The sequence below is a fragment of the Carassius carassius genome, chromosome 6 (assembly GCF_963082965.1).
Source record: "Carassius carassius chromosome 6, fCarCar2.1, whole genome shotgun sequence".
Lineage (NCBI taxonomy): Eukaryota > Metazoa > Chordata > Actinopteri > Cypriniformes > Cyprinidae > Carassius > Carassius carassius.
Window position 1 is genome coordinate 14,761,240 of NC_081760.1, and position 16,467 is coordinate 14,777,706.

The following is a 16,467-nucleotide window of genomic DNA, read 5'->3' on the forward strand; positions in this document are numbered from 1 at the left end:
TAATGTAGAAACTTTCATTTTCTGTAAAGATGCTTTGAAACAATTTTTATCGTAAAAAGCACTATACAAATAAACTTGAATTGAATTAAAAGAAATAATAGATGGATGTTTTCCTGGAAATCTGAAGCACTGGTGTTAACTAATCAGAGGCTATCGTATTTACATTTAGTATTTTAGCTGACGCTTTAATCCAAAGACAAATGAGGAACATCACAAGCATGAACTCAAACTAGGAGCAAATCAGCTTAATATCAAATGTCACATTAAAGCAAGTAGGCAAAAAACTGTGATATGGATTAAGTGCAGAGGAAAACACCTCCCCTTCATAAACCATTTAAAGCGTAGGTACAAAGCTGTTTCATTAGGGATGCACCGAATATTCGGCCACCGAAAATTTTCGGCCGAAAATGGCCAAAAAGTGCATTTTCGGTTTTCGGCCGAAACACTTTTATTACCGAAACAACACGGCCGAAATGTTATGATGACGCAAACAGAAACCGCGACCTGCACGTGCACCTGCATAGCGCAGACCACGAGCTCCCCGCGTCATTCACTTCACACCAGTGGGTCTTAATAGAGAACATTCTCTCTATTCTTATTCCTTTATTCGCAGCACTAAAGCGTCTCCTAACAAAGAGATTGAGACGGACCACGAAGTGAAAACAAAGAAAAGTACAGTCTTATAGAGTCTGTTAGCACACGTCTCACTGAGATCTTTTCGGATCCTCCGCACTTCATCGCGAATGTGCTTGATCCGCGTTATAAAGACCATTACTTGGACGCGGAAATATGGCAGAGCACACGAGAAATGCTCCAGGCCGCGCTGGATGCGGAGAACCCGCGTGGAGACGGAGAAGCGCCAAGCGCAGGAGACTGAGATCAGAGCGCAAAAAAAAAAAGACTCGTCTCTGCATATATAATACACACACATATACATATACATGCATAATATCAGATTGTAGCCATATTTCTGCTAGATTTTTTGCTAGATTTCTGCTTTAATTTGATAAAAATGTTTATTTATGCCCTGGCCCTATTTAAATACACTCTCTCAAATATTTCTCAAATGTCAGGCAGATGACAAGCTCAACTGCTCAACAGCTAGATGGTTATCTGTCTGAAGTCCCCATCCCCAGAAGTGATAACAGTCTTGCCTACTGGAGAAGTAATGCACTTTCTAGTACTACAGAGAAAAATTTCAAATGCTCTTCACCTAAATGCACTTTTTATGAGAGAACAGTTAATTTTAAAACCTTTCTGCAGGCCAGTAGGCCTGTACATTATTATTTAATATACAGATGAGTGGGATTAAATTTTAGTTTGAATTTTATTTTATACTGTGCATTGTTGCAATGTGCTTAATAAATATTTGTAATTATGCATTTTTATGTTTTTTTATAATTTATGTAATTGTAATTATCTTTGAAACTTTAATATTAATTTATGCAATTGCAATGTTTTAATTTTAGTAAAGTTAGTACACGGTCATAGCAATAAATGTAATGGTACTAATAATTGGGATAATTTCTTTCGGTGTTTCGGTTTCGGTTTTCGGCCTTGGTTTTCTCTTTTTCGGTTTCGGCCAAGAATTTTCATTTCGGTGCATCCCTATGTTTCATGCATTCAGAGTTGTTAACATTGTTAAGTTGAATTCTCATGCTAAGCATGGACAAAGTTCCAGAAAACTATTTGGATGTGTGACAGAGTATTTCTGTCCCAAAATCTTACTTCTGGTGTTTGTACAAGTTTCTGAGATTTGTTTTGATTGTGGCTCTTCATGACATAGACGATGGTGGAACTCCTTATATGGGCATTTCTCCCGGAAAACCGCACCCGTGCACACATCGACCAGACAGTAAAGTCTGTTTTTCCGTGACAGTAATGGAGTTTCACAAGTGAGTTTGTTGACAAACGTTTCATGAAATAAGGCCCAGAAACGGTGTGTGTTATGCTCCCTTTAAGACTTCCTAACCTGTTGATTAATGCCAGAGACTTTAGCCAATCAGCTGTAAGAAAAAATCTGAAACCGATGCGATCCCGTCAGTGATGGGTGCCAAAACTCCTCAACTCGCATTAAACATGGCGTAAGAAAGGCTAGACACACAGCTAGACAGACCGACAGACAAAGGACAAATAGAGATAGACACAGAGATAAACAGAGTTAGAAATACATAGAGATACAGAGAGATAGATAGATAGATAGATAAAACATAAATGGCAATATTGGAAAATCCGCAAGTGATAGATTTTAACCTAGGAAGTGTGCAAAGATCTCTCTCCATATAAACACTAAAATGATGTCACTCATCTTAGTTCATCGCAATCTAACAAATCTCACCTGTTTAATCTGCATATAAAACATTAGAAATTAAATGTCTGTTTAATTTAAAAAAATTTGTTTGGTTGTTAAAACAAAAACTATTTGTTGTTTGTCTCAATAAATTGTTAATTAAAAAATACAGCCCTACTCCAAATACACCTTGCAGAAGAAACCCAGGAAATGCCTATAGCGGATGCTGAATAAACAGATTTAACTGCTTTTATTGATTCAACATGACTAATATACACATTTCTACAACAATATTTGGTTTATCTGAATTGGTCTTATTATAATTGTCATTATAATAAAGTATATAATAATGCAATGTTAATTGACTCAGGCCCAATCCCATTTCTACCCTTTAGCCCTTCCCCTACCCCTGTTTGGTGAATTCACGTAAAGGGGTAGGGGTGTCTCGATTCTCTTTCAGTTGGAGGGGTAGGGCTAAGGAGATAGCCCTTCAAACTAACATTTTTCAGGACTACACTTCAAACTAAGGGATATGAATTATCTCAGCATAAACCAGCTACAGCAGCAACATGACTGCCCGAGCAAACAAAAAGACACATAAATGTAAGCATTTTTGGCATTAATAAAGATAATGAAAAGTAATTTGTTTTATGTTACGTTCTATCGTGAGTTCATATTTACAGTCACAATATTCAAAGAAATGTTTGCCAAAAATCGCTAAAGTTTGCTAACATATAATTTCAGACTGCTGACACAACATATATTTTCATGTCTAGGGCTGGAGCAAAAAAATAGATTTTTCGATTAATATATATATATATATATATATATATATATATATATATAAATTTATTACGTCCATTCAATATCGATTCTCAAAAGCTGCAAATCTATCTTTTCCGGTATTTATTTCAGCACACATTTAAAACAAGATCTGACTGACGTAAATCCTACCATTATTCTTCTCCACTAGATGTCACCCTTATTTACCCTTCGCGATGTTACAGTGTAGGGATGGGACGATAACCGGTTTTATTGATAACCGTGATAAAATGTGCTGAAGGTTAGTAATATCGTTTAAAAATGAATTATCATTAAAACCGTGTTTGATTATCGCAGTTTTAATAACTCGCTATTAAATCATGTCCAGCCAGCAACAGTCTGACGCAAGCGCAGCGCACAATGTTTTTTTGTTTTTTTTTCGAGAAGGAATGGCGAAAGTCAGTGACTTTTCTATGCTTTTCTATGCTTCTACACTTTTCATTGTAAGGAAGGAAATGCCACAGAATTTAATCTTTCTTTAAATTAAGTGCATAGAGTTGCTTGTTTTATTAGTTGTTTGTTGATTATTAAATATAAAACTTGCTGAAATGTTTTCAGTGTGAGCATCAACTATTTTTGAACACTTTCATCTCGTTTCAACAAAACCGTGATAATATTGATAATCGTGATAATTTTAGTCACTATAATCGTGATATTAAATTTTCATACCGTCCCATCCCTATTACAGTGGTAAGCTTGTCATTCATTTAGCGCTCATCATGGTGGAGATACTGTTGATGAGAACCAAGAAAAAAGCCATACCCATGATTCGCAATGCTCAGGTGAAATGCAACAGGAATATTATAAATCTGCGGAAGGATTTGATATCACGCATAAGGGGCCATGATTTCCGCAATCAATGAATGAATGGTGGATGGTTTTGTTTACTTACATAAACGCATGCTAAAGCGCAGACTATGTTCAAGGTGTTTTCAGCTTCTGCTGTCTCACTATGATGATATGATATGATCATCTCCAGCTGCTCGGAGAGTCACTTCATTTGAGAAAACTACCATTATATCACATACACACCAGCACGGCAACCTTTCAAAATAAAGGTTTAGTTTAACGTTAAGAAACGTCATATTACTATTTAGCAGTCTTAAGACTCAGTGCTACTACTGCTAATACATATTAATAAATCTTTATTTTTAAAAGAATAATCACATTTGTTTTTTATTTTATTTTAACAGTAAACCTGTGTTGTGCAGCACTTTGTTTGCCAAAAAATTTGGGTTTAAGTTTCATTTGAGTAGGATCAATTTAATTAATGTTTTAGGCCTTCATCTGATTACCAAAAAAAATGAGAAGAACATTTTATAGGGCCCTATTATTGTTTAAAAAACTGAAAGAGAGAAAGAATGAGAGATGGAAGTTGTGTCTACTGACGTCTGTGCATCTCTCTTTACCATGAGTGAGTTTAAAAACAGCGATTTTATCCTCTCGTTGCTGGGAAATATAAGGTAGCTATTTAGTATTTAAACTAGTGCTGTGCAAAAAATCTAATGCGATATTCATGCGCATCTCATCAGTAAAGGCGCTCCTGTGATTAGTAGTATATCTCCAACACGTGCGTTCAGATCAGGGTTGCCAGGTTTTCACAACAAAACCTACCCAATTGCTTCTCAAAACTAGCCCAATCGCATTTCGAGGGGGTTCCCAAATAAAAAATTACATTCCAGGGGATAAAATACAAGTTTTTTGGCGGGATTCCCTTGGTAAAATTTGCATTTTAGGGACTAAATATATTCTAGCACTATAGTCATCTAGCACTATAATATATAATAATTTTGTATTGTCTTATTCCTTCGTGCCAACAGGACTGTCCCACACGATGGGGAAGCAAACAAAAAATGATAGAGAGAGTATTGGAGCAAGCACACGCAATTAAAAGAGCGCTGGATGACCGAAAGCACCAACACCTGAATCTGACATGGCAGGACATTGCAGTGCTCGAGTCGATAAACGCAGCACTAAAACCAGTTGCGGAATTTACCGATGTGTTATGAACGAGAAGATTGTTACTGTGTCATCAGTTAGACCTGTGCTGAGACTGCTGACCTGTGATCTCCTCGACCCTTCTCCTAAAGACAGCGAGTTAACAAAAAACTTAAAAACAAAGATGATCGCTATCTTGGAGAACAAATACAAAAATCTAGAAAGGCAAAAAATGCTAGCAAAAGCAACTACGTTGGATCCTAGATACAGGAATAATTTCGAGGAGGAAGATGTTACAGAAGAACTCATCGAAGAAATAATGCATGATCAGCCAGAAAACACTCAAATTGAGGAGTCACTGAATTCAGGGGAAGAAACCAGCGCAGCACCTGCTGTCAAGAAAATGAATCTCGCACAGCTACTCGGCAAAAGAAAAGCGAAGGCCACAATTCTTCCAAAGAGAGCGCGTGCCGGTGAGGAGCTGACGCGCTATTTGCAGGAAGAGACTATCGATACCAGCGATGACCCACTTGCTTGGTGGCGCAACGAGTCCAGATATCCTCTCTTGGCTACGATTGCAAAAAAATATCTGTGCATTTGCGCAACAAGCACGCCTTCTGAACGCATATTTAGCACTGCTGGAAACATTGTAACCCCAATTAGATCTTCGCTTAAACCGGAAAAAGTCAACATGCTAGTTTTTCTGGCAAGGAATTTAATTTAAAATCTTAGAAAACCAAGGTGGATTTAAACCTGCTTTAATAATTGGTATATAAGCTTTTTTTTTTCTCTTAGCACCTGACTTATATTGTAGCTAGTTTTATTATCAGTTCTTCTTATTATTAGTTACTATTTATATTGTAACTGATTACGTCTTTAATATTTATCATTCAAAAGGCTGCAGCCGCATGTAGCCTATAGCAAGACTTTTGTTAGGCCCACTGTTACTGTTCGAGAATTATTATTGTTGTGTTACAAGCAGTACATTTTGTTATTTGATATTTTTAGGCTGTATTGTGTTGATTCATTGACTGAGGTTCTAAAATAAAGATAAAAATCTAAAAATAAATTTAGCATCATTTTTTTGTTTTTGTCATTTCTTAATTTTTACATAAAATGTAATTTAACTTATGTACTTGTAGTACAGATGCGTAATTTGTGGGTGGAATATTTTGGCATTTTTGTCAGGGTCGATATTGTCCCCACTTTTTTTTTAGCCCAAGCCTAATTCAAAGAACTTGCGGAAAGGATGTATTAAAGGAAAAGCATGATCATCTTCATTCTTCGTAATCTAATTCATACAAGCAACAATGATGTTTAGTGAGTTTGGTCTGTTAATATCACTGTATTAGTACATTAAACCACGTTAAGCGTTTTTCACGTTAAGCGTTTTAGAATGTCCCGATGACCTCAAATTAGATGTATTGCTGCGTCACAGTAACCTTTTTGCAGCAAATTTTGCATATTGGCTCATCTACATTCGCTGGCTCTCCCTTTTCATTCGGTTGAAAGCCAAAATGTTCCCAAACTGGCGACTTTACATTAGGTTTTGGGACGAGATCGAGCGCCTCCCATCGTTTCAGCCGGCCTATTAAAAAAAAACGAAGCACCATAAAGCTACATTGGCTCGCAAGAAAATTACAGTCGTAACCATATTGTATCATTAATTTATTTTACATTGAATGCACAGTGACAAATTGAAAAAACAAGAAGGCCACAGCCTCATAAAAAAAAGGAAAAAAATTTAACACTGCGGTTGCCGCGGTTTCTGCGGTTGCTATCTTTCCTCTGCGGTTTGCTTGTCAATAGCGCGATATTACAATATTGCGGTTATCGCGACAGCCCTAAATACTATGAAATATTTTGCATAGGCTACCTTATTCTGTCTAAGAAGCCACATCATCTCACAGAAGGATTTATTTCAAACACTTGACTGACATTATGAAGTGAGTTTCATGAGTAAAGTGAGTAAAAACATGTTTTATTAAATGTGGTATTTTCACATGCTTTCAGATGGAGCACCATTTACTACACAGCCATAGTTCACTGACAAGCTACAGAAACAGCATAATCGCAGAACGATTTCTTCGATTTCATAATCGCACAATTAAATCATCTGTGATTATGAGCGCGATTTTGTGGAGATTGTCAGTGAACTACAGCTCTGTGTAGTAAATACTGCTCTATCTGAAAGCACATGCTGGAGATTTACTACTAACCACAGAACCAGCTTAACTGACAAGATACGCATGACAATCGCATTCAATTAATCGTGCAGCCCTATTTGATAGGTGTAAACCAAAGGTCTGTTGATCTGTATGCTGCTCTTAGCATATTAAAATAAACCTGTGACCGACAGAGATAGAACGATAGCCAAGATAGTACTGAAAGAGTGTTTCTTTCAATATGCCGTCTCTGGCAAGACTCGTGAACCTCACATGGACCTTGCAGCTGAAATATAGATATTTTCCTGGAACATCTGGAAATATTTTCTTATGCAAACTGAAGGAGAGGAGGGGAGGTATTGGGTGGGGGTGTTGCAGCAGACGAAACAAGGCCGTAAAAATTTGCAGCTGCCGTTTAAGATTCTCTTTGCTGTGTAATGATGGCCATGTCCCGTTCACTTAGATCAAAGCCAACAGACAAGTGTCAAACAATAACTACTGTGTGTATGGACCCGAACACTATACTCCTTTGAACCTTTTTTTGGGTGACAATGCATTAAAAAAACAAGCTTGAACGTGCTCTGAGGTGCACTATAGAGTCGTGCCTGGGTTTGTCCAAAAATTTAGTATGCAATATGTAGGCTGATATTGCAAACAAGAAACACCAGGATGACCTACAAAATTTGCTAAAATGTGATGTATACAAACACACTACAGTGAAAATCATATACCAAAATGAACTGCATCTCTTTATTGACTAATTATTTGATAAAACTGCAATACTTTAAAACATTTAAATAAAAAAATACAAAATTATAATTATTCCTGGTATGTAGTGAAATCATGGCTCAATAATATAGTATGCAGTAGTGCTGTCCAATTTTATTTTTTTTATTTTTTCCTCAAACATTCATAGAATAAATCCAAATTCGAATGTAAAAACGTTGCATCCAAATTTTAAGTTTGTGTAAGCCGTCAGGCAGCCTTAAAAACCAAGCCATTCACACAAAATGCATATTTATCATATTTTTTTGAGTGACATCTAAAAGTGTTGCACTCGCGTCTCACACAAGAGAGCGGCATGCTTAGAAAGCCAAGTAAAATTAATGTATGTTCGACGAAAAAAAAAACATGCCTCAAGACTTTATGGCGGTTTTTCCCCAGTCCCACTGTATTAAACTATACATAAATGCATGGTGCTGTTTTTATTATTTTTTCTCGTTTAAGCAACTTTATTAATTATATATGGTTTATAAACATTATTTTAAATATTATGCACATTTAAAGATATTTTTTATTTTATTAGGCTTTGAAGAAACATGCACAATATTTTGTGCGATGCTCCCTCCAGTGGCATCAGGAGAGAATCCAAAAGCTATTTTCCCTAACTGAAATTATGCCTTTTAAATTTCAAATATAATTCAAATTTTGACAATATTTAAGAAGAAAGCTCTAATTTAGTTTTTCAGTCATTTTGACAGCCCTAGCATGCAGTAGGCAAAACATTAGCATTCCATTCAGACCACAGCCACCTTGACTGGTTTAGGTTTAGTCTTTTTATTAGGACTTATGGTGATCTGGACCCTCCTTTTGTCTTTCACCAATAACACTGTGAGCATTAGCGTAATCTAATGAGCTTGAGTGTTTCTTTCATTTTCCACTCTTGTTGTTAAGGGTCTGTTTCTTCTTTTATTTCCCACAATGCTTAGCAACCAGTGCATATACAAAAAAAAAATGTAATTAAGGTGTAATGAGAGAAATCCGGCCCTTTAAGAAGAATGCAACAGGTGTATAGTGTAACAGAAACACGCTTACCTGCATAATGCAGATAGTTCAGTCACAAAATAAAACATGGCAACGACAAAACAAATACAGTATTTAAAACAAGCATGTACATTTTCCAAGTGATCAATAAAAAAATAAAAGCCATTAGGAAACATCTTCTCTTCTTGTATTACTTTTCAAGCTACCATTGCTTCCACTCAGTATGAGTTTTAAAGTGATTGATAAAATGACATGTTAACAGTAAAATTGAACTTCCATAACACTATCTGCAATGCTTTTTCTGAAGAACCCAAAACCGATCTTAAAATTCTTCAGACAACCTATCAGCCTATCAATCTCTAGTTGAAATATGCATTGAAGCCCTGAGTCAAGGCATTTAATGTGCCATAATGAGCTTTACGATGAGACAAAGGACAAGGAACGGAAGACAAATAACTGGTCCGAAGGTCCAACCTGTCAAGCAGTCATTTCAAAAAGTGTTGGGGTACAGCTGTATTTGGCGATTCTTCGGCACGGCACTATTTGAGCCCTTGAAAAACACATTAGCAAAGCTTCCTTTTTGGCAGTACTTTGAAAGGGACCTATGAGAGGCTGGAAAGGCAAAAACCCTGGTGTTAGATGTTGATTCAGAAAGATTCATTCAGACTACTCAATCTACGCTCCACCATCGTACAACCCCAGAGCCCACTGCGCCTTTCCATTTTACGATTATCAAATTAAATGGTCTGCCATACTCGTAGCACACGTAGTCTCTACGGCACAATTTAATTTCATAGCTTTACCCCCTGAGAGTCAAACCATAAAAAAATGGAATAGAAACCATGTCAGATGTGACCTCATGCAATTAATCCTCTTGTATTTTTAGAACTCAAAAACCCGATGGTCTAATTTATGAGGTGAATGACAGTTAAAGGGTGCTTCAGAAATACAATCTGTCAGCTAGTAGAAGTGCTTTAAGCTTGTAAACCAACTTAATGGGCCACCAAAGTCTTTGGATATGCCTGTTCGAATTTAAGGTGAAATCATGCATGTCTTGAAGCACAGCAAACACAGGGTAATTGTTTATTAAACAGTGCACGTGTAAAGACAAAAAAGGCAGTAATGCGCAAAAACAAGCTGCAAACCAATGTTTGCCTACTCTCTTAAAGCAACTGCAATTCCAGTCAAATGTCTCCCTGTTAACTGTTCGCTCAAATGAAGCCAACACAGAGCAAAAACACTGCAGGTTTCAACAAATGACAAGATAATATTTGAGAAGGCATTTAAAGGCGAAGTATGTAATATTTCTTCTATCATTGCTCAGTTTAATATTCAGAGTCAACTATTTGTAGGTTACTTTCTCTGAAAAGTGCAAACAGTGCAATTCTGTGATGCTTGAGCATCTCAACCGGCCCAACACAAAAATACTTGCTCAACTAATTCTATTTAGTGGTGCAAAAATTACAGAATAAAGGCTCAAGACTATACAAAAAATGGCAAGATATTGCCAAGGTCCTAAACGGACTTTCAGGTAGATAGTTCAGAGCTATCAAAGTCAAGGTGGACTGAAAACAGGGTTAGTTATTGAAAAAGACTAGCCAGTAAACTGCTAGATACTGCCAAGTCACCATGTCCCCTGCAGTTACTTTGGGTTTCAGAGAAGAGAGCTTTGACAGATAGTTGTAACCGAGTAGGAATGGCGGCAAGTCAGAGGCTGATGAGGGCAGACAGATGGTGTACAGGTAGGAAGGTGGCTGCGGTATCCTTGTTGTGACCTGCAGAGATTAGCGCTGTCTATACGCCCCCGCCCTTCCCCACAATGATTAGTGGTTCCGGAGGAGGACGCCTGGCTGAACAGCAAAGCCAGACATTCCACATATGCAATTATCGTATATATATATATATATATATATATATATATATATATATATATATATATATATATATATATATATATATTAGGGATGGGACGATAACCGGTTTTATTGATAACCGTGATGAAATGTGCTGAAGGTTAGTAATATCGTTTAAAAATGAATTATCATTAAAACCGTGTTTGATTATCGCGGTTTTAATAACTCACTATTAAATCATGTCCAGCCAGCAACAGTCTGACGCAAGCGCAGCGCACAATGTTTTTTTTGTTTTTTTTCGAGAAGGAATGGCGAAAGTCAGTGACTTTTCTATGCTTCTACACTTTTCATTGTAAGGAAGGAAATGCCACAGAATTTAATCTTTCTTTAAATTAAGTGCATAGAGTTGCTTGTTTTATTAGTTGTTTGTTGATTATTAAATATAAAACTTGCTGAAATGTTTTCAGTGTGAGCATCAACTATTTTTGAACACTTTCATCTCGTTTCAACAAAACCGTGATAATATTGATAATCGTGATAATTTTAGTCACTATAATCGTGATATTAAATTTTCATACCGTCCCATCCCTAATATATATATATAAAACAAACAAAAAAAACCCTTATGTTACTGTAGGGAAGAGAATCTCAGCAATTAAAACTAACCAAACTAAGTCTACAGGAAGTCAACATTTACTAACTGTACATAAAAGTTTGCCTCTAAAATAACTTTCCTTTTCAGATGATGTCATCAAGCCCTCCATTATTCAGCCCCTCCCCTCTAAACACCATTTAGATCACACTTTTCACAATCCAATCCATTTCAGGTGGATAAAACTAATTTCCGGCCCATTTTTCAGACACAGAAGTAAAATGGGTTGTGAACAACATAACCTTTTTGAATACATGTGTGGTACTACGTATCTAGGCTGCTAATTAATTTGTGATAATGTAGGTAAACTAGTCATACAAAGACTAGTTTCAATCACAACCCGTTAGCACATATCGAACAAGTTTGAGACCACTTGAGAAAGAAACCTGACGCTTTTATTAAAGATATGCACTAATTAACAAGTAGGCAAACCAATGCAAATTCCAGATCTATGATGAAATGTTGAAAAAACACCATTTACAACTTTGAGCAAATCACAATTACAGTAGGCCTACAACCAAAGAACTGGCATTGGGGTCACAAAAGTGGGCTTTTCTAAACTGGTTCTGCCCATTCATACAGCCTCTTTTGTTACAATAATAATGGTTCCAAACCCAGAGGATGAATGTCGCGTAATCCTCCATGGCATCAGATCAGGATTTGGGTTGCCTAAGCCAGCTGCCATTACATAATATTGGTCATCTCTTAATTTGCACAGAAGGTGCATGTTGGTTTCTTTGTCATTTTCATAATTATTGGTCATGCATAAAATCAATGGTTTTCATTGACGTGATTTTATTTCCCAACCAAGTTAAGCGCAAACCCATTGATAGCACTGGTAGCACATAATAGATATTGTTGGTAGGGCTGTCACTAATGATTATTTTGGCAAATGAGTAATCTTTCGATTATTCTGACCATTAATTGAGTATACGGATAATTGATAATACATTTTTTTGTAGTAATAAAAATATACCTAAGCGAACAACAGCCTTTAAAATTACTTAAAATACATATATAATAGCAATTAAGCAATAATGATTAGTTCAAATAAAGTATAAAATGCAAGTAGTCATGGTTTTATTAAACAAAACTGTTGAAATACATAATGTATTATAAACAATAGAGCTAATGTACATTAAAAGTATTACATAGGGCTGGGCGATATGGAGCAAAAAATATATCTCGATATATTTTGCTACATCTCGATATACGATATATATCTCGATATCTTTACAGGAAAAATAACCCCCCAAAAACTACTGTAAAAACAAATATGCCAAATATTACATGTTTAGGGCCCTATGAAATGTTTTATTTTTTTCTTCACCATATGTTTTATTGTTACCTAATTCTGTGTTTAAGCAAGTGTAATTATTTAAATGCATAAAAACAACTTAATTTGTTAAAAAAAATTCTTAAAATAGCCTCATGTGAAATGTTTTTTCCCCTCTGAAATTCTGTGTATTCACATTTTTCATAAAAGGCATAAAACATTCATTTAATTTATCTTTTAATTATTGAAAATTAAGCAAACTTTATTTTTTGGTAAACAATTTTTTATTAAAAATAATAAAAATAATATTTACTATTAAAAATAATACATGGAAGAAATGTTGAGTGTTTATTCCTTAAATTATGTTCGTTTCATTTTATTAGTAGTAGTAGTGGGCTATGTACATTCTGCTGAATAATAGGCTAGTAATAGATTTTTGGCAAATACTTTTATTTTGACGAGTTTACCGTTACAGTTCTGTGTATGTGATACTACAGTCTATGATGTGATATGACGCTGGTTTTACTTAAATCAAATGGTCAGATGCTCATGAAGTGACTCTCAGTGCAGTTCTGGAGATGTTGTTCATGTGTTCACATCCTCATTTAGTGAGAAGACAGATGTTTAAATTACCGCGAGCGTCACGCGCGCTTCCATGTGAAGACGCACTTCTGCACCATTCATTAACACAGACATGCAGAACATGCAGGATTCATATTTAAATAGACTTTTACGGCTTAATATTTACAGATATTAGTCCATATCGAGATTTGATGCGAGTGCAATGACCTACTTTTGATTTATTCATTTAAAATTTGACAAATTCTGTGACATTCCACGTTAAACTGTAAATTCCGTTTTTATGTCAACGTGAGGGGAGGGGGAACAAAATCAAGGAGGTGGGGGGCGAGCACAGCACAGAGAAGACAAACAAGCAAAGTGGCGGAATCAGAATTAAATATAAACAATATATCGATATATACGATATGTCAAAATCCATATCGTGTTTAAAAAATATCTCGATATATTTTAAATATCAAGATATCGCCCACCCCTAGTATTACATAAATCAAATGTATATCAAATGCCTGCAGAGGCGCCAACGGTCTGACCATTGTTTTAACAATTTACCGTGTTAATCCTTGTTTATTAATTACTAAACAACATTCCATTCAAATGTCCACTTAATCTTTAATATTTGGCCATTTCTTTGCTAGAGAAATGCTACAGCTACTGTAATTTCTTGAATATGTGGACATCAAAACGTGTAACTCAGAGTGAGGGTTTGAGCATTTATTTTGAAATCATGATAAACAGTTAGCATAGAGAAATATTTTGATGTGTTTGTGTAGGTTTATAAATAATTTACCTTATGTGATGAAATGGTGCACGTAGCATTCTCAAATTAACGTTATAATAAACCCAAACACACAACAATATATAGAGATGGAGTTTGAGATGCTCCACACATAAAATATAACAGTTCGTGTGGAGCAGCATTTACTGTGAACAGAGCCGCTCTAAGACGCATGCACTTAACTATTGGTTGCCCGATATTTGGCATTTTTCAAATATTGGCATTGACCAATAAGTTTTTCTGCTTGGCCGGTGTGTTCGAGGCGGGACTTTTATTTTGACGGCGATGACAGTGGCAGTGCCTGAGTGCACACAGTGCTCACACTTTCTCTTGTTCGTTATTGTCGTTAACAGTTCTGTCTAATATGGATATAAGTCTTGTTTAATAATCAGATAGAACGTTTAAACAAAGGAATTAATGTATACAGATAGTATTATAATGGTTGCTTTTATATTAGATCTATTAGTAATAGAAAGGCAAACATTACAGGTGCTGGTCATATAATAAGAATATCATCAAAAAAGTTTATTTCACTAACTCCATTCAAAAAGTGAAACTTAGAATTAGAAAATTAGAATATAACTAAAGACCAATACAAAGAAAGGATTTTTAGAAATCTTGGCCAACTAAAAAGTATGAAAATGAAAAGTATGACCATGTACAGCACTCAATTCTTAGTTGGGGCTCCTTTTGCCTGAATTACTTCAGCAATGCGACGTGGCATGGAGTTGGCCTTCAGCTCTTCTGCATTGTTGGGTCTGACATATCGCATCTTCCTTTTCACAATACCCCATAGATTTTCTTTGGGGTTAAGGTCAGGCAAGAACATAACTTTGGACCACTCAGCAGCAGTCCAGTCCTTTTTGAAGCGAGACGCTTCTGACGCTGTCTGTTGTTCAAGAGTGGCTTGACACAAGGAATGCGACAGCTGAAACCCATGTCTTGCATATGTCTGCGCGTAGTGGTTCTTGAAGCATTGACTCCAGCTGCAGTCCACTCTTTGGGAGTCTCCCCCACATTTTTGAATGGGTTTTGTTTCACAATCCTCTCCAGGGTGTGGTTATCTCTATTGCTTGTACACTTTTTTTCTACCACATCTTTTTCTTTTCTTCGCCTCTCTATTAATGTGCTTGGACACAGAACTCTGTGAACATCCAGCCTCTTTTGCAATGACCTTTTGTATCTTGCCCTCCTTGTGCAAGGTGTCAATGGTCGTCTTTTGGACAACTGTCAAGTCAGCAGTCTTCCCCATTATTTTGTAGCCTACAGAACTAGACTGAGAGACCACTTAAAGGCTTTGCAGGTGTATTGAGTTAATTAGCTGATTAGAGTGTGGCACCAGGTGTCTTCAATATTGAACCTTTTCACAATATTAAAAATGTTTAAAATACTGAATTTTGGATATTCCTTAGTTGTGTTATAAACATCAAAATTAAAAGAAATAAACATATGAAATATATCAGTCTGTGTGCAATGAATGAATATAATATACAAGTTTCACTTTTTGAAAGGAATTAGTGAAATAAATCAACTTTTTGATGATATTCTAATATATATGACCAGCACCTGTATAATACTTTCTCATTTGCCGTCAGCATTAAGCAAATATGCATTTATACAGTTTAAACAAATATTTTAATGACTAATGAATATTTCATAAACCTTGCAAACTTAGTCGAATCCAGTTGTGAGATCTTGTGAAGTGTTCATTTTTATCCAGCATGATCATTTGTGTGACAGTCGGTCCATGTGAACTGAATGCTTTAAACTTAAAACTCATGCAATGCTTTATGCAGTTACCCACTGTCATGTTTAAGTCATTTTCACTGTGTGCTGTACGTAAAATGAGGGTTACCCTGGCTTTATTTGAAAAAAATGATTCCCAATGCACACAAACTTCCCAGAATACTGAGTACCCACTAGGTTACTGTGTTTACTTTTTTATTAATTTTTTTATTAAAAATTTATTTGTGAAAAATACTCTCATCTAAATTATAGGCATGTTTCTTTTAAACATTTATTTTTTTAATCCATTGTCAAATTATTTAAAATTAATAATTTGAAATATTCCCCCCCCCCCAAGATATCGGCATCGGCTGTCAAAAAACACATATCGGTCGACCACTTCACGTAACCTACATAAATTCAAGCGCACATATTAAACCGACATTTCATAAATTGAATCGTAGCGTTTGTTAATTCACAATAGCATTATACTTTATTATGATTTTTAAATGAGTTTAATATATCACGCAGCCTTGTATGACAGTCTAATAATGATTTTCATGGATTCTCATCAGTGGAATGTGCCACTTCCAGCATTTTGCCGATTACTTAACACGGGCAATAT

General features: G+C 35.8%; 1 protein-coding gene across 21 annotated transcripts in view; it reads right to left on the reverse strand.

Moving 5' to 3' along the window:
* Positions 1-16,467, reverse strand: part of LOC132142404 (muscleblind-like protein 2a) — a 99,522-nt gene that overhangs the window by 69,614 nt on the left and 13,441 nt on the right. The gene's annotated exons all lie outside the window — the stretch shown is intronic.